Below are 20,920 nucleotides of genomic sequence, written 5' to 3'. Positions count from 1 at the left end.
TATTTATATATATAAATAGTCCCCTTTTCCAAGCGTATCTTCCTCCAGTATAGCGGTTCTGACTCTGGACTTGGAGTCTTTCACCTTCCTTTTTTTCAACGGGTTCGGTATTTCCAGCTTCCCCTTTTTTTCAAATTTTTTGCATTTTTTCTTCCTTCCCCTTTTTTTTCCTTTTCTTTTTTAATATAATGTCTTTCCTGCAATATGAAACAAAAGTAAAAGCATTTAATTTGATTGCAAATGGATTAATACCCTGCGCAGTTTTAACCTGTGAACTCTGACATTTGTCCCACTATCACATGTGCTTTTGGCGCCCAATTTCAAATATTGTATGTATATAACTGGAGATGGCTGTATCTGTTCACTTCATGTCATCCCCTGAGGAAGAAGTATTAGAAACTTCGAAACGCGTTGGGAATTAAACAGTTAAAACCTTTCATGTTGTACCACTGAACTTTGTCAAGCAGCGCACAGTAAGTCCGAAAAATATGTTATCCATAAGGATTCACAATGGCAGAAGAACGGCTTATTTCCAGCAGAGCTGGGGAGTCAGACAAGGCTGCAGCCTAAGCCCAACGCTCTTCAACATTTACATCAACGAGCTGGCTACCGCTCTGGAATCTTCCACAGCACCAGGTCTCACCCTCCACGACGCGCAGGTGAAATTCCTGCTGTATGCAGATGACTTGCTGCTTCTGTCACCAACCGAGAAAGGCCTCCAAGACAACCTGAAAATCTTAGAGAAATTCAGCTCCACCTGGGCTCTGCCGGTCAACCTAAAGAAAACCAACATCATGGTGTTCCAGAAGAGAAAGAGAAACTCAGACCAGCATCCTTCATTTACCCTCAACAACTGCGCCCTTACAGGAACGGACAAATATACCTACCTGGGCCTAGAGATTCACCGATCAGGGAGCTTCAAACAAGCCATAGAGACCCTGAAAGACAAGGCCTGCAAAACCTTCTATGCCATCCGAAGGAAACTCTACCATCTGAAGCCACTGGTGAGGGTCTGGTTAAAAATCTACGACTCTATCATCGCCCCAATCCTCCTGTATGGCAGCGAAGTCTGGGGTCCTCACACCTACCCAGACTGGTCAAGGTGGGATTCAAGCCCAACAGAAATATTCCACCTGGAATTCTGCAAGCACCTTCTCCAAGTCCATCGGAGCACCTCCAACAGTGCTTGCCGGGCCGAGCTGGGCAGATTCCCTGTACACCTAACGGTTCTAAAGAGGGCACTGTCATTCCGGGCTCACCTACACAGGAGCAATCCAAGCTCCCATCACCATAAAGCCCTGACACATGTAGGGGAAACAGAAAAACCAGGACCCTCGGAACAGCTCACCCAAACCCAACCTGACCAGAACACCAATCACAACAACCTGACAAAAGCCGGAATCAGGAAGATGGTAGACGAAGGCCAGGAGAGGTATGTAAGTGACTGGAAGAACGACATCATCAGCTCACAGAAACTGACCATGTACCAGAATCTACAGAGAGACTACAGACTGGCTCCATACCTGGAGAAACTCCCGGACCCCAAAGACCGCAAGATCCTGAGCTGGTATAGACTCAGTGCCCACAGTCTGGCCATCGAATCTGGCCAACACAGGCAGAGCTACAAGCCCAGGGAGGAAAGACTGTGCCAACACTGTGACCAGGAGGCCCTTGAGGATGAGACCCACTTCCTGCTACACTGCTCCAAGTACTCAGAAGTGAGGGATACTCACTTCAGGAGACTCTCACATCTCTTCCCAGATTTCACCACCATGAAGGAGGAAGAGAAAACATATATCCTGTTGGGGGAAGAAGAGAGAGCAGTGGAGATAGCAGCGCAATATGTGAGCGAATGCCATAGACTGCGAGAAAGAGAACTATGATATGCCATGGACTTCTATGGCCCCCACCCTGGATATGCCCCAATCCACCTTCCCTATGCCATGGACTTCTATAGCCTCATCCTGGATCTGCCCCCATGCCCCCATCCACCTTCCCTATGCCATGGACTTCTATAGCCCCATCCTGGATCTGCCCCATCCACCTTTCCTACAGCCCCTACCCGACATCCTTACAGTCCCTATCCCTATTCCCTTCTGTACACCTGCTTTGGCAAAACTAATGTGTATTTAGTCCTGCCAATAAAGCTTCTTTGAATCTTGAATCTTGAATCATATATACTACATATATGCTACATGCAACATGCATACTACATATATACTACATGCATTCAACATACATACATACTACATATATACCACATGCATGCAACACGCATACTACATATATACCACATATATACTACATGCATGCAACATACATATATACTACATATATACTACATGCATGCAACATGCATACTACATATATACAACATATATACTACATGCATACTACATATATACCACATGCATGCAACATGCATACTACAAATATACCACATGCATGCAACATGCATACTACATATATACCACATATATACTACATGCATGCAACATACATATATACTACATATATACTACATGCATGCAACATGCATACTACATATATACAACATATATACTACATGCATGCAACATACATACTACATATATACCACATATATACTACATGCATACTACATATATACCACATGCATGCAACATGCATACTACATATATACCACATATATACTACATGCATGCAACATACATACTACATATATACCACATGCATGCTACATGCATACTACATACAGTGGGGAAAAAAAGTATTTAGTCAGTCAGCAATAGTGCAAGTTCCACCACTTAAAAAGATGAGAGGCGTCTGTAATTTACATCATAGGTAGACCTCAACTATGCGAGACAAACTGAGAAAAAAAAATCCAGAAAATCACATTGTCTGTTTTTTTTTTCATTTTATTTGCATATTATGGTGGAAAACAAGTATTTGGTCAGAAACAAAATTTCATCTCAATACTTTGTGATATATCCTTTGTTGGCAATGACAGAGGTCAAACGTTTTCTGTAAGTCTTCACAAGGTTGCCACACACTGTTGTTGGTATGTTGGCCCATTCCTCCATGCAGATCTCCTCTAGAGCAGTGATGTTTTTGGCTTTTCGCTTGGCAACACGGACTTTCAACTCCTTCCAAAGGTTTTCTATAGGGTTGAGATCTGGAGACTGGCTAGGCCACTCCAGGACCTTGAAATGCTTCTTACGAAGCCACTCCTTCGTTGCCCTGGCGGTGTGCTTTGGATCATTGTCATGTTGAAAGACCCAGCCACGTTTCATCTTCAATGCCCTTGCTGATGGAAGGAGGTTTGCACTCAAAATCTCACGATACATGGCCCCATTCATTCTTTCATGTACCCGGATCAGTCATCCTGGCCCCTTTGCAGAGAAACAGCCCCAAAGCATGATGTTTCCACCACCATGCTTTACAGTAGGTATGGTGTTTGATGGATGCAACTCAGTATTCTTTTTCCTCCAAACACGACAAGTTGTGTTTCTACCAAACAGTTCCAGTTTGGTTTCATCAGACCATAGGACATTCTCCCAAAACTCCTCTGGATCATCCAAATGCTCTCTAGCAAACTTCAGACGGGCCCGGACATGTACAGGCTTAAGCAGTGGGACACGTCTGGCACTGCAGGATCTGAGTCCATGGTGGCGTAGTGTGTTACTTATGGTAGGCCTTGTTACATTGGTCCCAGCTCTCTGCAGTTCATTCACTAGGTCCCCCCCGCGTGGTTCTGGGATTTTTGCTCACCGTTCTTGTGATCATTCTGACCCCACGGGGTGGGATTTTGCGTGGAGCACCAGATCGAGGGAGATTATCAGTGGTCTTGTATGTCTTCCATTTTCTAATTATTGCTCCCACAGTTGATTTCTTCACTCCAAGCTGGTTGGCTATTGCAGATTCAGTCTTCCCAGCCTGGTGCAGGGCTACAATTTTGTTTCTGGTGTCCTTTGACAGCTCTTTGGTCTTCACCATAGTGGAGTTTGGAGTCAGACTGTTTGAGGGTGTGCACAGGTGTCTTTTTATACTGATAACAAGTTTTAACAGGTGCCATTACTACAGGTAATGAGTGGAGGAAAGAGGAGACTCTTAAAGAAGAAGTTACAGGTCTGTGAGAGCCAGAAATCTTGATTGCTTGTTTCTGACCAAATACTTATTTTCCACCATAATATGCAAATAAAATGAAAAAAAACAGACAATGTGATTTTCTGGATATTTTTTTCTCAGTTTGTCTCCCATAGTTGAGGTCTACCTATGATGTAAATTACAGACGCCTCTCATCTTTTTAAGTGGTGGAACTTGCACTATTGCTGACTGACTAAATACTATTTTTCCTCACTGTATATACTACATGCATGCAACATACATACAGTGGGGAAAAAAAGTATTTAGTCAGTCAGCAATAGTGCAAGTTCCACCACTTAAAAAGATGAGAGGCGTCTGTAATTTACATCATAGGTAGACCTCAACTATGGGAGACAAACTGAGAAAAAAAATCCAGAAAATCACATTGTCTGTTTTTTTTTCATTTTATTTGCATATTATGGTGGAAAATAAGTATTTGGTCAGAAACAAGCAATCAAGATTTCTGGCGCTCACAGACCTGTAACTTCTTCTTTAAGAGTCTCCTCTTTCCTCCACTCATTACCTGTAGTAATGGCACCTGTTTAAACTTGTTATCAGTATAAAAAGACACCTGTGCACACCCTCAAACAGTCTGACTCCAAACTCCACTATGGTGAAGACCAAAGAGCTGTCAAAGGACACCAGAAACAAAATTGTAGCCCTGCACCAGGCTGGGAAGACTGAATCTGCAATAGCCAACCAGCTTGGAGTGAAGAAATCAACTGTGGGAGCAATAATTAGAAAATGGAAGACATACAAGACCACTGATAATCTCCCTCGATCTGGTGCTCCACGCAAAATCCCACCCCGTGGGGTCAGAATAATCACAAGAACGGTGAGCAAAAATCCCAGAACCACGCGGGGGGACTTAGTGAATGAACTGCAGAGAGCTGGGACCAATGTAACAAGGCCTACCATAAGTAACACACTACGCCACCATGGACTCAGATCCTGCAGTGCCAGACGTGTCCCACTGCTTAAGCCTGTACATGTCCGGGCCCATCTGAAGTTTGCTAGAGAGCATTTGGATGATCCAGAGGAGTTTTGGGAGAATGTCCTATGGTCTGATGAAACCAAACTGGAACTGTTTGGTAGAAACACAACTTGTCGTGTTTGGAGGAAAAAGAATACTGAGTTGCATCCATCAAACACCATACCTACTGTAAAGCATGGTGGTGGAAACATCATGCTTTGGGGCTGTTTCTCTGCAAAGGGGCCAGGACGACTGATCCGGGTACATGAAAGAATGAATGGGGCCATGTATCGTGAGATTTTGAGTGCAAACCTCCTTCCATCAGCAAGGGCATTGAAGATGAAACGTGGCTGGGTCTTTCAACATGACAATGATCCAAAGCACACCGCCAGGGCAACGAAGGAGTGGCTTCGTAAGAAGCATTTCAAGGTCCTGGAGTGGCCTAGCCAGTCTCCAGATCTCAACCCTATAGAAAACCTTTGGAGGGAGTTGAAAGTCCGTGTTGCCAAGCGAAAAGCCAAAAACATCACTGCTCTAGAGGAGATCTGCATGGAGGAATGGGCCAACATACCAACAACAGTGTGTGGCAACCTTGTGAAGACTTACAGAAAACGTTTGACCTCTGTCATTGCCAACAAAGGATATATCACAAAGTATTGAGATGAAATTTTGTTTCTGACCAAATACTTATTTTCCACCATAATATGCAAATAAAATGAAAAAAAAACAGACAATGTGATTTTCTGGATTTTTTTTTCTCAGTTTGTCTCCCATAGTTGAGGTCTACCTATGATGTAAATTACAGACGCCTCTCATCTTTTTAAGTGGTGGAACTTGCACTGTTGCTGACTGACTAAATACTTTTTTTCCCCACTGTATATACTACATGCATGCAACATACATATATACTACATATATAGTACATGCATGCAACATGCATACTACATATATACAACATATATACTACATGCATACTACATATATACCACATGCATGCAACATACATACTACAAATATACCACATGCATGCAACATGCATACTACATATATACCACATATATACTACATGCATGCAACATACATATTTACTACATATATACTACATGCATGCAACATGCATACTACATATACAACATATATGCTACATGCATGCAACATACATACTACATATATACTACATGCATACTACATATATACCACATGCATGCAACATGCATACTACATATATACCACATATATACTACATGCATGCAACATACATATACACTACATGCAACATACATACTACATATATACTACATGCATGCAACATACATACTACATATTTACCACATGCATGCTACATGCATACTACATATATACTACATGCATGCAGTATACATATATACTACATGCATGCAACATGCATACTACATATATACAACATATATACTACATGCATGCAACATACATACTACATATATACCACATATATACTACATGCATACTACATATATACCACATGCATGCAACATGCATACTACATATATAACACATATATACTACATGCATGCAACATACATATATTCTACATATATACTACATGCAACATACATACTACATATATACCACATGCATGCTACATGCGTACTACATATATACTACATGCATGCAACATACATATATACTACATATATACTACATGCATGCAACATACATATATACTACATATATACTACATGCATGAAACATGCATACTACATATATACAACATATATACTACATGCATACTACATATATACCACATGCATGCAACATACATACATATAGTCATGGCCAAAAGTTTGAGAATGACACAAATATTATATTTTCACATGATCTGCTGGCCTCTGGTTTTTATGTGTGTTTGTCAGATTTTTTTATCACATACAGAAATATAATTGCAATCATATTATGAGTAGCAAAAGGTTATATTGACAGTTAGAATGAGTTAATGCAGCAAGTCAATATTTGCAGTGTTGATCCTTCTTCTTCAGGACCTCAGCAATTCTCCCTGGCATGCTCTCAATCAACTTCTGGATCAAATCCTGACTGATAACAGTCCATTCTTGCAAAATCAATGCTTTTATTTTGCCTGAATTTGAAGGTTTTTGTTTGTCCACCCGTCTCTTGATGATTGACCACAAGTTCTCAATGGGATTAAGATCTGGGGAGTTTCCAGGCCATGGTCCCAAAATCTCTATGTTTTGTTCCCTGAGCCATTTAGTTATCACCTTTGCTTTATGGCAAGGTGCTTCCATCATGTTGAAAAAGGCATTGTTGATCGCCAAACTGCTCTTGGACGGTTGGGAGAAGTTGCTCTTGGAGGACATTCTGGTACCATTCTTTATTCATGACTGTGTTTTTAGGCAAGACTGAGAGAGAGCCCATTCCTTTGGCTGAGAAGCAACCCCACACATGAATGGTTTCAGGATGCTTGACAGTTGGCATGAGACAAGACTAGTGGTAGCGCTCACCTGGTCTTCTCCGAATAAGCCGTTTTCCAGATGTCCCAAGCAATCAAAAAGGTATTCATCAGAGAAAATGACTTTACCCCAGTCCTCAGCAGTCCACTCCCTGTACCTCTTGCAGAATATCAGTCTGTCCATGATGTTTTTCCTGGAGAGAAGTGGCTTCTTTGCTGCCCTCCTTGAGACCAGGCCTTGCTCCAAGAGTCTCCGCCTCACAGTGCGTGCAGATGCACTCACACCTGCCTGCTGCCATTCCTGAGCAAGCTCTGCACTGCTGGTAGCCCGATCCCGCAGCTGAAACACTTTTAAGAGATGGTCCTGGCGCTTGCTGGTCTTTCTTGGGCGCCCTGGAGCCTTTTTGGCAACAAGGGAACCTCTCTCCTTGAAGTTCTTGATGATATAATATAATAATAATAAATTTTATTTCTATAGCGCCGACATATTCCGCAGCACTTTACATTTCAGAGGGGATTTGTACAGACAATAGACATTACAGCATAACAATAATCACATACAGTAGATTATAACAAATACCAAGAGGAAAGAGGGCCCTGCTCGCAAGCTTACAGTCTATGAGGAAAGAGGTAGACACGAAAGGTGGGTGGTAACAGTTGCCCTGATTGTATGGACTAGCCATAATGTTAAGTGTGTGACAGTACAGACACAGAGGGCTAATGGATGCATAAAGCATGTGGGAACATGATGCGGGAAATCTGGTTATGGTAAAACTTTTGGCTGTGCCACACAGGGATAGATTAGGTTAATGTGTTGAGGCGATAGGCCAGTCTGAATAAATGCGTTTTTAGGGCACGCTTAAAATTGTGGGGATTGGGGACTAATTGTATTGACCTGGGAAGTGCATTCCAAAGAATTGGCGCGGCACGTGTAAAGTCTTGGAGATGGGAGTGGGAGGTTCTGACTATTGAGGATACCAACCTCAGGTCATCAGCAGAACGGAGGGCGCGGGTAGGGTGGTATACTGAAACAAGGGAGGAGATGTAGGGTGGTGCTGAGCCATGGAGGGCTTTGTGGGTGAGGGTAATAAGTTTATACTGAATTCTGGAGTGGATGGGTAGCCAGTGTAATGACTGGCACAAGGTAGAGGCATCGGTGTAACGATTGGTGAGGAATATGATCCTGGCTGCAGCATTCAAGACAGATTGGAGAGGGGAGAGTTTGGTAAGAGGGAGACCGATTAGAAGAGAGTTACAATAGTCGAGACAAGAATGAATAAGAGAAACAGTAAGAGTTTTTGCAGAGTCAAAAGTAAGAAAAGGTCGAATTCTAGAAATGTTTTTGAGGTGCAGATGACAAGAGCGAGCCAGTGATCGAATGTGGGGGGCAAAGGAAAGCTCAGAGTCAAGTATGACCCCAAGACAGCGGGCCTGTTGCTGGGGAGTAATAGTGGAACCACACACAGAAATAGCAATGTCGGGTATAGGTACATTAGTAGAGGGAGGAAACACCAGGAGTTCAGTCTTTGACAGGTTCAGTTTCAGATATAGTGAGGACATGACATTAGACACAGCGTTTAGACAATCGACGGTGTTTTCTAGAAAGGTTGACGTGATGTCAAGAGAAGAAAGGATGAGTGACCTCATGGAGATCAACATCCGACACTGCGGAGACACCATCACATGTTTCTCAACGCAGTGATTCTAGAGCAATGCCCCCATCCCTTATGGGAAATATGCAAAAACATGTAAATCAACAGCCACGGAGACACCATCACATGTTTCTCAACGCAAGCAATGACTAGCCAGGTCTTTCACCGGGAAGGAACAACCACGGGAAGGGCAGTCTCCAATGAAGGAAACCACCTATGCCAAAACATGGTATCCATCCACAGACTCCAAACTGATGAGGGGCAATACCCCGAAACAGCTGTCTGTGGATGGATACCATGTTTTGGCATAGGTGGTTTCCTTCATTGGAGACTGCCCTTCCCGTGGTTGTTCCTTCCCGGTGAAAGACCTGGCTAGTCATTGCTTGCGTTGAGAAACATGTGATGGTGTCTCCGCGGCTGTTGATTTACATGTCAGGAGAAGAAGCGTATAATTGGGTGTCATCAGCATAGAGATGGTACTGGAAACCAAATCTACTGATTGTTTGACCAATAGGGGCAGTGTACAAGGAAAAGAGGAGGGGGCCTAGAACCGATCCTTGGGGGACCCCAACAGTAAGGGGAAGGTGAGAGGAGGAGGAACCGGCAAAAGATACAGTAAAGGAGTGGTCGGAGAGATAGGAGTAGAATCAGGAGAGAAAGGTGTCCTTGAGGCCAATGGAATGGAGCATAGTGAGGAGGAGCTGATGATCCACAGTGTCGAATGCTGCAGAGAGATCCAAGAGAATTAGCATGGAGTAATGATCATTTGATTTAGCTGTTAGCAGATCATTAAGACTTTAGTGAAGGCAGTTTCAGTGGAGTGTAGAGTTGAGCGATACCGTCCGATACTTCAAAGTATCGTATCGGATGGTATCGGCCGATCTTTAAAAAAAGTATCGGTATCGCCGATTCCGATACCGGAAGTCCCATTCAAGTCTATGGGACTTCCGGTATCGGAATAAGAAAAACCCTTTCCTGCCCTTGTACAGCCTCTCTGGGGTCTGTACGGGCCTTTCGGGGGGCTGTGCCGGCCTGCCAGGGGGTCTGTGCAGGCTCCGGTGGTCTGTGCCGGCCTGCCGGTGGTCTGTGCAGGCTCCGGGGGGCTGTGCCGGCCTGCCGGGGGGCTGTGCCGGCCTGCCGGGGGGCTGTGCCGGCCTGCCGGGGGGCTGTGCAGGCTCCGGGGGGCTGTGCCGGCCTGCCGGGGGGCTGTGCCGGCCTGCCGGTGGTCTGTGCAGGCTCCGGGGGTCTGTGCAGGCTCCGGGGGTCTGTGCAGGCATCGTCCGATGGGACTACAAGTCCCATCGGGCGATGCCTGCTACCATGACAGTGATTGACACATTAGCCAATGATGGGACAGTAGTAGTCCCATCATCCGGCTAATGTGTTAAATGTAAAAAAAAAAAAAAAAATTACATGCTACATACATACAACATGCATACTACATACATGCTACATTCATACTACATGCAACATACATACTACATATATACTACATGCATGCTACATACATACTGCATGCTACATACATACTACATATATACTACATACATACTACATGCATGCTACATGCATCATACATAACACATATATACTACATGCATGCTACATACATACTACATGCTACATACTACATATATACTACATGCATGCTACATACTACATGCTACATACATACTACATATATACTACATGCATGCTACATACATACTGCATGCTACATGCATGCTACATACATACTACATACATACTACATGCTACATACATACTACATATATACTACATACATACTACATACATACTACATGCATGCTACATACATACTACATGCATGCTACATACATACCACATACATAACACATATATACTACATGCATGCTACATACATACTACATGCTACATACATACCATATACATACTACATGCATGCTACATACATACTACATGCATGCTACATATATACTACATGCATGCTACATACATACTACATGCTACATACATACTACATATATACTACATGCATGCTACATACATACTACATGCTACATACATACTACATATATACTACATGCATGCTACATACATACTACATATATACTACATGCATGCTACATACATACTACATATATACTACATGCATGCTACATACATACCACATATATACTACATACATACAATACATTCATACAATACATACATAGACATACAGTACATATAACATAGAGTAACATACTTACCAATACTTGTCACATTGTTCCCCGAAGCCATTGTCTTTCCGGAATAAATATTAACATAACAAACCACAAAAATACTCACCCACGATCCGAAGCAGTCCACGAGTGTGTCCCACGACGATCTTGGGTAGAGAACTGCAGCATCAGCTGTTGCTGCCGTTCTCTACTGGCTGCAGGAATCCAATGACGGAAGGTAGGTATCCTTCCGCACTGTATTCCTCCGCCACTTAAAAAAAAAAAAGTCCCTAGTCTCACTTTATGCCATTGCTGTGTGGGAAATTCCCACGCAGCAATGGCATAAAGTGAGACTAGGGACTTTTTTTTTTTTAAGTGGCGGAGGAATACAGTGCGGAAGGATACCTACCTTCCGTCATTGGATTCCTGCAGCCCGTAGAGAACGGCAGCATCATCTGATGCTGCAGTTCTCTACCCAAGATCGTCGTGGGACACACTCGTGGACTGCTTCGGATCGTGGGTGAGTATTTTTGTGGTTTGTTATGTTAATATTTATTCCGGAAAGACAATGGCTTCGGGGAACAATGTGACAAGTATTGGTAAGTATGTTACTCTATGTTATATGTACTGTATGTCTATGTATGTATTGTATGTAGTATGTATGTAGCATGCATGTAGTATGTATGTAGTATGTATGTGGTATGTATGTAGCATGTAGTATGTATGTAGCATGCATGTAGCATGCATGTAGTATGTATGTGGTATGTATGTAGCATGTAGTATGTATGTAGCATGCATGTAGTATGTATGTAGTATGTATGTAGTATGTATGTAGCATGCAGTATGTATGTAGCATGTATGTAGTATATATGTAGTATGTATGTAGCATGCATGTAGTATGTATGTAGCATGTAGTATGTATGTAGCATGCATGTAGTATGTATGTAGCATGTATGTAGTATGTATGTAGCATGTATGTAGTATGTATGTAGCATGCATGTAGTATGTATGTAGCATGTAGTATGTATGTAGCATGTATGTAGTATGTATGTAGCATGTATGTAGTATGTATGTAGCATGTATGTAGTATGTATGTAGTATATATGTAGTATGCATGTAGCATGTAGTATGTATGTAGCATGCATGTAGTATATATGTAGTATGTATGTAGCATGTAGTATGTATGTAGCATGCATGTAGTATGTATGTAGTATGTATGTGGTATGTATGTAGCATGTAGTATGTATGTAGCATGCATGTAGCATGCATGTAGTATGTATGTGGTATGTATGTAGCATGTAGTATGTATGTAGCATGCATGTAGTATGTATGTAGTATGTATGTAGTATGTATGTAGCATGCAGTATGTATGTAGCATGTATGTAGTATATATGTAGTATGTATGTAGCATGCATGTAGTATGTATGTAGCATGTAGTATGTATGTAGCATGCATGTAGTATGTATGTAGCATGTATGTAGTATGTATGTAGCATGTATGTAGTATGTATGTAGCATGCATGTAGTATGTATGTAGCATGTAGTATGTATGTAGCATGTATGTAGTATGTATGTAGCATGTATGTAGTATGTATGTAGCATGTATGTAGCATGTATGTAGTATGTATGTAGCATGTATGTAGCATGCATGTAGTATATATGTAGTATGTATGTAGCATGCAGTATGTATGTAGCATGCATGTAGTATGTATGTAGTATTTTTTTTTTTTTTTTTTTTTTTTTAACATTTAACACATTAGCCGGATGATGGGACTACTACTGTCCCATCATTGGCTAATGTGTCAATCACTGTCATGGTAGCAGGCATCGCCCGATGGGACTTGTAGTCCCATCGGACGATGCTTGCACAGACCCCCGGACATCAGCACAGCCCCCCGGCAGGCCGGCACAGCCCCCCGGCAGGCCGGTACAGACCCCCACAGGGTGCACAGACCACCGGCAGGCCGGCACAGCCCCCCGGCAGGCCGGCAGAGACCCCGGGCAGTCCACACAGCCCCCTGGCAGGCCGGCACAGCCCCCCGGCAGGCCGGCAGAGACCCCCGGAAGGCCCGAAATGACGGCGCATCATGATGCGCACACACCGCGCATCATGATGACGTCAGGCCGTCAATCAACTGAACTTCCGATTCCGATGCCGAATTCCGATATTGAAAAAATATCGGAAGTCGGTATCGGAATTCCGATACAGCAAGTATCGGCCGATACCCGATACTTGCGGTATCGGAATGCTCAACACTAGTGGAGTGTAAAGAGCGGAAACCGGATTGGAGAGGGTCGAGAACAGAGTTTTCTGAGAGATAGCGGATAAGACGGGAGTGGACCAGGCGTTTCAGGAGTTTAGAGATGAAGGGAAGATTAGAGACAGGTCTATAGTTAGCGGCACAGTTTTGGTCGAGGGATGGTTTTTTAAGTAGTGGATGTATGATGGCATGCTTAAATGAGGAGGGAAAAATACCAGAAGAGAGAGAGGTTAAATATTTTAGTTAGGTGAGGGGTGACAGCAGGGGAAAGGGACTGGAGGAGATGTGACGGAAATGGGTCACTGGTGCAAGTAGTTGGGCGAGAAGATGCAAGGAGCCTGCTTACTTCTTCTTCTGTGACTGGTTCAAAATCAGAGAGTGAGCTAGATGCAGTGGGGGAGGGAGGACAGTGCATGGTATGAGCGGATTGGGAGATAATTTCCTGTCGAATCTGGTCAATTTTTTCTTTGAAGTAATTGGCCAGATCGTCAGCTCGGAGCTCTGTGGTTGGGGCCTGTGCTCTTGGATTGAGTAGAGAATGAAAAGTGTCAAAGAGACGTTTCGGGTTATTGGACAGTGAGGTGATGAGGGTTTTGAAATAGGTTTGTTTGGAGAGGTGAAGGGCAGTGTTGTATGTTCTAAGCATAAACTTAGAATGGATAAAATCTTCGTGTAGATTGGATTTTCTCCACAGACGTTCGGCGCACCTGGAGCACCGCTGCAGGAAACGTGTTTGCACCGTGTGCCAGGGTTGTCGCCGTCTGCGTTGTGGTGTTCTATTTATAGGGGGTGCAAATTCATCCAGGGCACTTTGAAGTGTTTCATTGTAATGCTTCAATGCAGAATCAGGACATGAGAGGGAGGAGATAGGGGCCAATGAAGACTGCAAGTTCTTCATAAGTTTCTGGGTGTTAATGGCCTGTATGTTTCTATAAGTCTGGACAGTGGGGGTGACCTGAGCAGCCTGGCAGTTCTTGATAGAGAATGAAAGAAGATTGTGGTCAGAGAGCGGGAGAGGGGAGTTTGCAAAATCATCCACTGCACAAAGCCAAGAGAAGACCAAGTCGAGGGAGTTTCCGTCTTCATGCGTTGGAGAATTAGTAAGCTGCGAAAGGCCAAACGAGGAGGTTAGAGATAAAAGGTGAGTAGCAGATGGTGAGAGGGGAAGAGCAATGGGGATGTTGAAATCTCCAATGATGAGGGTAGGGATGTCACAGGAGAGAAAATGTGGAAGCCAAGTCGCAAAATGATCCAGGAACTGAAGGGAGGGGCCGGGAGGACGATACACCACCGCCACTCGCATGGAGAAGGGGTATAGAGTCTGACGGCATGGACCTCAAAAGAAGGGAAGACAAGTGAGGGTACTTGAGGGATAACCTGAAAGGTACATTTTGGTGATAGGAGCAGACCAACGCCTCCACCAGCTCTACTGTCTGATCTTGGGGTATGAGAGAAGTGTAGCCCCCCGTATGAAAGAGCAGCAGCAGCGGTAGTGTCTGACTGCTGGATCCAGGTTTCAGTAAGAGCCAGGAGGTTAAGAGAATTAGAAAGGAAGAAGTCATGGATGAAGGAGAGTTTGTTACACACTGAGCGAGAATTCCAAAGTGCACAATTAAGAGAGACAGATGGCAGGCAGGGAATATTAATAAGATTAGAGGGGTTTCTAAGTGTAGCAGTCGGGGGTTTGACTTTCTATAAAATGAGGGACCAGGGTTGGGAGCAATGTCTCCTGCGACTAGGAGAAGGAGGATAGAAAGAGTGAGCAGATGGTTAAGTGATTTGTGAGAGCATCTCTGGTGTTGAATGGTGGGACTGACTGGATCTGTGCAATTTAACAACGTGAAAAGAGCGTGAGTGCTATGCATAGTAGAGGAAAGGAGCGAGGGGCCGATTTGGATGGAGTGTAGAGAGTTAATGCCAGGGCAGTGGATGTGTGTGAATGCAGTGGCCAGGATTAAAATTACACAAATGCATATGGTATATATTTGTTGTACTCCTAATGTACAGGGAGTAGATGTATATGAATGTCTTACCTGTCTCCTGCCCTGTCTAACTGCCATGTTATAACTGCCAGTAGTACTTTGATACATGTACTTCGATTACATGTGCATAAATGCCACCCCTGCATAAATGCTCCCCCTAGCTAGGTCTGAATATATTGGAGGTTAAGGCTAAGTTTTTTTTTTTTTTTGGGCTCTCTTTTCTCGTTAATCAATCACACTAAATTGAGACACCAGGACCCAATAAAATGTTGTGGTCAAATAAACACATGTCCAGCACTACATGGATCATAAAGCACTTTGAAAAGCTTCTTGACCTCACAACATAAGGGGACAAGCAGAGTAAGTTGAAAAAACTATATACCAGATATAAGCTTGCAGAGTTGAAAACACAGAGATAGCATTCAGGATTAACTGCTTGCTGACATTGAAAGGAGACACAGGAATGGATTCAGAGCAGAGATTGGAAAAGCTGGTTACCAGATATAAGCTTGCAGAGTTGAAAACACAGAGATAGCATTCAGGATTAACTGCTTGCTGACATTGAATGGAGACACAGGAATGGATTCAGAGCAGAGATTGGAAAAGCTGGTTACCAGATATAAGCTTGCAGAGTTGATGATGCGATAGATTGTTGACTGAGGTGCAATCTTTCTAGCTGCGATACTCTTCCCTGTTAGGCCATTTTTGTGCAGTGCAATGATGACTGCACATGTTTCTTTAGAGATAACCATGGTTAACAGAAGAGAAACAATGATGCCAAGCACCAGCCTCCTTTTAAAGTGTCCAGTGGTGTCATTCTTACTTAATCATGACAGATTGATCTCCAGCCCTGTCCTCATCAACACTCACACCTGTGTTAATGGAGCAATCACTGAAACGATGTTAGCTGGTCCTTTTAAGGCAGGGCTGCAATGATGTTGAAATGTGTTTTGGGGGACTTTGCAAGTAATTGCTGTTAAGCTGATCAATCTTTATAACATTCTAGAGTATATGCAAATTGCCATTAGAAAAAATGAAGCAGTAGACTTTGTAAAAATTAATATTTGTGTCATTCTCAAAACTTTTGGCCATGACTGTACTACAAATATACCACATGCATGCAACATGCATACTACATATATACCACATATATACTACATGCATGCAACATACATATATACTACATATATACTACATGCATGCAGCATGCATACTACATATATACAACATATATACTACATGCATGCAACATACATACTACATATACACCACATATATACTACATGCATGCAACATGCATATATAATACATATATACTACATGCAACATACATACTGCATACATACTACATACACTCACTGGCCACTTTATTAGGTACACCTGTCCAACTGTGTGTTAAGACTTAATTTCTAATCAGCCAATCACATGGCGGCAACTCAGTGCATTTAGGCATGTAGACATGGTCAAGACAATCTCCTGCAGTTCAAACCGAGCATCAGTATGGGGAAGAAAGGTGATTTGAGTGCCTTTGAACGTGGCAAGATTGTTGGTGCCAGAAGGGCTGGTCTGAGTATTTCAGAAACTGCTGATCTACTGGGATTTTCTCGCACAACCATCTCTAGGGTTTACAGAGAATGGTCCGAAAAAGAAAAAAAATCCAGTGAGCGGCAGTTCTGTGGCCGGAAATGCCTTGTTGATGCCAGAGGTCAGAGGAGAATGGGCATACTGGTTCGAGCTGATAGAAAGGCAACAGTGACTCAAATTGCCACCCGTTACAACCAAGGTAGGCAGAAGAGCATCTCTGAACGCACAGTGCGTCGAACTTTGAGGCAGATGGGCTACAGCAGCAGAAGACCACACTGGGTACCACTCCTCTCAGCTAAGAACAGGCATCTGATGGCTACTTTCAGCAGGATAATGCGCCATGTCATAAAGCTCGAATCATCTCAGATTGGTTTCTTGAACATGACAATGAGTTCACTGTACTCAAATGGCCTCCTCAGTCACCAGATCTCAATCCAATAGAGCATCTTTGGGATGTGGTGGAACGGGAGATTCGCATCAGGGATGTGCAGCCGACAAATCTGCGCCAACTGTGTGATGCCATCATGTCAATATGGTCCAAAATCTCTGAGGAATGCTTCCAGCACCTTGTTGAATCTCTGCCACGAAGAATTGAGGCAGTTCTGAAGGCAAAAGGGGGTCCAACCCGTTACTAGCATGGTGTACCTAATAAAGTGGCCAGTGAGTGTATATACCACATGCATGCAACATGCGTACTACATATATACTACATATATACTACATGCATGCAACATTCATATATACTACATGCATGCAACATACATGCATACTACATATATACCACATGCATGCAACATGCATACTACATATATACTACATATATACTACATGCATGCAACATACATATATACTACATACAATACATTCATACAATACATACATATAGACATACAGTACATATAACATAGAGTACATACTCACCATCACTTGTCATTTGATCCCCGAAGCCATTGTCATCTATGGAATAAATATTAAAGTAACAAACCACCAATATACTTACCACTGATCTGCAGAAGTCCACGAGTGTCCCACGATGATCTTGCGTGGAGAACAGCAGCATCAGCTGATGCTACCGTTCTCTACGGGCTCCAGGAAACCAGTGTCGGAAGGTAGGTATCCTTCCGCCCTGTATTCCTCTGCCACTGTAAAAAAAAAAAAAAGTCCCTAGTCTCATTTTATGGCATTGCTGTGTGAGAAATTTCCCACGCAGCTTTTGCCATAAAGTGAGACTAGGGACTTTTTTTTTACAGTGGACACTACAATGCATGAGCACTACAACCCACTGGACACTGCAATGTATGGGAACTATAATGGCTAATTTGCAATTTTCACTCAGCAATATCCACTACTGCTTGTTTTTGGAAAACACACATTGAGTAATAATCTTCACTACACCCAAAGGTTTGTAATTTCCAAAATGAGGTCACGTTCTCAGAAATTAGATTCTTGTTTTCTGGCACTTAAAGGCTCTTTATCTGGAGTTTGCAAAGTATTCTATGATAATTTGTTCTCCAAGAGTTAAATAGCGCTCCTTACCTCCCGAGTCTCGCTGTGTGGCTAAGCAGTACTGCACAGCCATATATGGGGTATTGCCACATTCAGCAGAAATTGTGTGACAAATTCTGTTGCCAGTTTTACTAATTTCCCCATGTGAAAATGTAAAATATACAAAACTAAAATATGTAAAACTAAATTTTTGTGGTAGAAATGTAATAATTTTTTATTCACTGCCCAATGGTATAAAATTCTGTGACACACCCATGATATCAATATTATCACTGCACCATTAGATGAATTCATTGAGTAGTGAAGTTTATAAAATGGAATCACTTATGGGAAGATTCTGCTATTCTGGTGTCAGGACCTAGCTATTGGGCTCCATCCCTGTCGCTACCATTAAGGGGCGCTCTAGCTCGCCTTATTCCCCGGGATACTTCTGAAGGTGAAGATGCCGATTGTTATGATGAGTCACCGAAGGAGGAAAAAACAAAATACCAGCTAAGTCCAGAAAAACCAGAGAGGTTGGCAGCTATCGGATTGCAGACCCCTGGACCTATCCACAACAACTAGCAGTAGCCGTGGGGGGTTCCTACGGTGCCCTAGACCACTCGATCACAGCCAGAGAACTACATAGCCTAAAGACAGAAAGGGGAAAAACTAAACTGCCCCAGAGCAGACCCCAAAGCAATAGGCAGCCCCCCAATAACATATAATGACGGTGAAGCAAGATGAAAACACTAACACAGATAGAAAGATAGGTTGAGCAAATGATGGGGCCCAAGCTAACTACATAGGACAGGATAGGAAAGCTGCTGTCTGCCATCCGCAAAAACCCTATCAAAATGAGCCAACCGACTGATAGGAAAAACAGGCCCTGAAGTCGCTAGGCTTCAAAAGACTATATCAGCACTCAGGTATATTCTGAAGACAGAGCAAAAGATCAACAGATCAGAGACAAAAATGGAATTCAGCTCACCCCCGGCCGGGGATGACAGAACTCCCAAAAAACAAGGCAAAACAAAAACAAAACTGAAGAGTACAAAGCAGAGCAGAAATACTTAGCTTTGAGATGCAGGAATCAGACTGGTCTCCAAGAATCCAGCAGGAAAATCACCAGCCAGGAAGAAGGGCGTCGGCAGCCTTATATCCAGTCCTCAATTCCAGCCACCCAGTCATCATCTAGCTGCCCAGGTGTTTGGCAATCAGCCTCACTACCTTCCTTCACCAGAGGAGGAAGTTCATCAGACCTCAATGGTGAAGGGAAAAATGAACTCACAACAGTACCTCCCCCTTGAGGAGGGGGTCACCGAACCCTCATCCATGCCACCAGGGCGATCCGGGTTAGCCCGATGAAAGGCACGCACCAATCTTTCGGCATGAATTTCAGAGGCAGAGACCCAGGAATTATCCTCCTGACCATAACCCTTCCACTTAACCAAATACTGGAGTCTCCGTCTAGCCAGACGGGAATCCAGTATCTTCTCTACCTCATATTCCATGTTACCTTCAACCAATATAGGGTCAGGAGGTGCCACCACAGGAACTACTGGTTCAGCAAACCTCTTTAACAAGGACTTATGAAACACATTATGAACTTTAAATGTGACAGGAAGAGCCAACGAAAAGAGACCGGATTAATAATCTCCAAAATCTTGTAAGGTCCAATAAATCTAGGCTTAAACTTAGGAGAAGCCACCTTCATAGCGATATTTTTTGATGACAACCGAACCATACCACCCACCTTAAACTGGGGACCAACGGTCCTACGCCGGTTGGAAAACCGCTGGGCCTTTTCCTGGGAGAGAGACAACTTATCCACTACTTGGTCCCAGATCTGGTGTATTCTCTCCACCACAGTGTCAACACCTGGGCAGGCAGAAGGCTCCACCTGCCCTGAAGAAAATCGAGGGTGAAAACCAAAGTTACAAAAAAAAGGTGACATCAAAGTGGCAGAACTAGCTCTATTATTTAAAGCAAATTCGGCCAAGGGCAAAAATGAAACCCAATCATCCTGATCGGCAGAAATAAAACATCTCAAATACGACTCCAAAGTCTGGTTTGTTCTCTCCGTCTGCCCATTGGTCTGAGGGTGAAACGCAGAGGAGAAGGACAACTGAATTCCCAGCTTGGAACAGAAAGTCCTCCAAAATCTAGACACAAACTGAACTCCTCTGTCAGATACAATGTTCTCAGGAATCCCATGCAAGCGAACCAC

The sequence above is a fragment of the Dendrobates tinctorius genome, unplaced genomic scaffold (assembly GCF_039654945.1).
Source record: "Dendrobates tinctorius isolate UK_male_01 unplaced genomic scaffold, ASM3965494v1 ptg000008l, whole genome shotgun sequence".
In the NCBI taxonomy this organism is placed as follows: domain Eukaryota; kingdom Metazoa; phylum Chordata; class Amphibia; order Anura; family Dendrobatidae; genus Dendrobates; species Dendrobates tinctorius.
Note: the sequence above shows the minus strand (reverse complement) of the source record.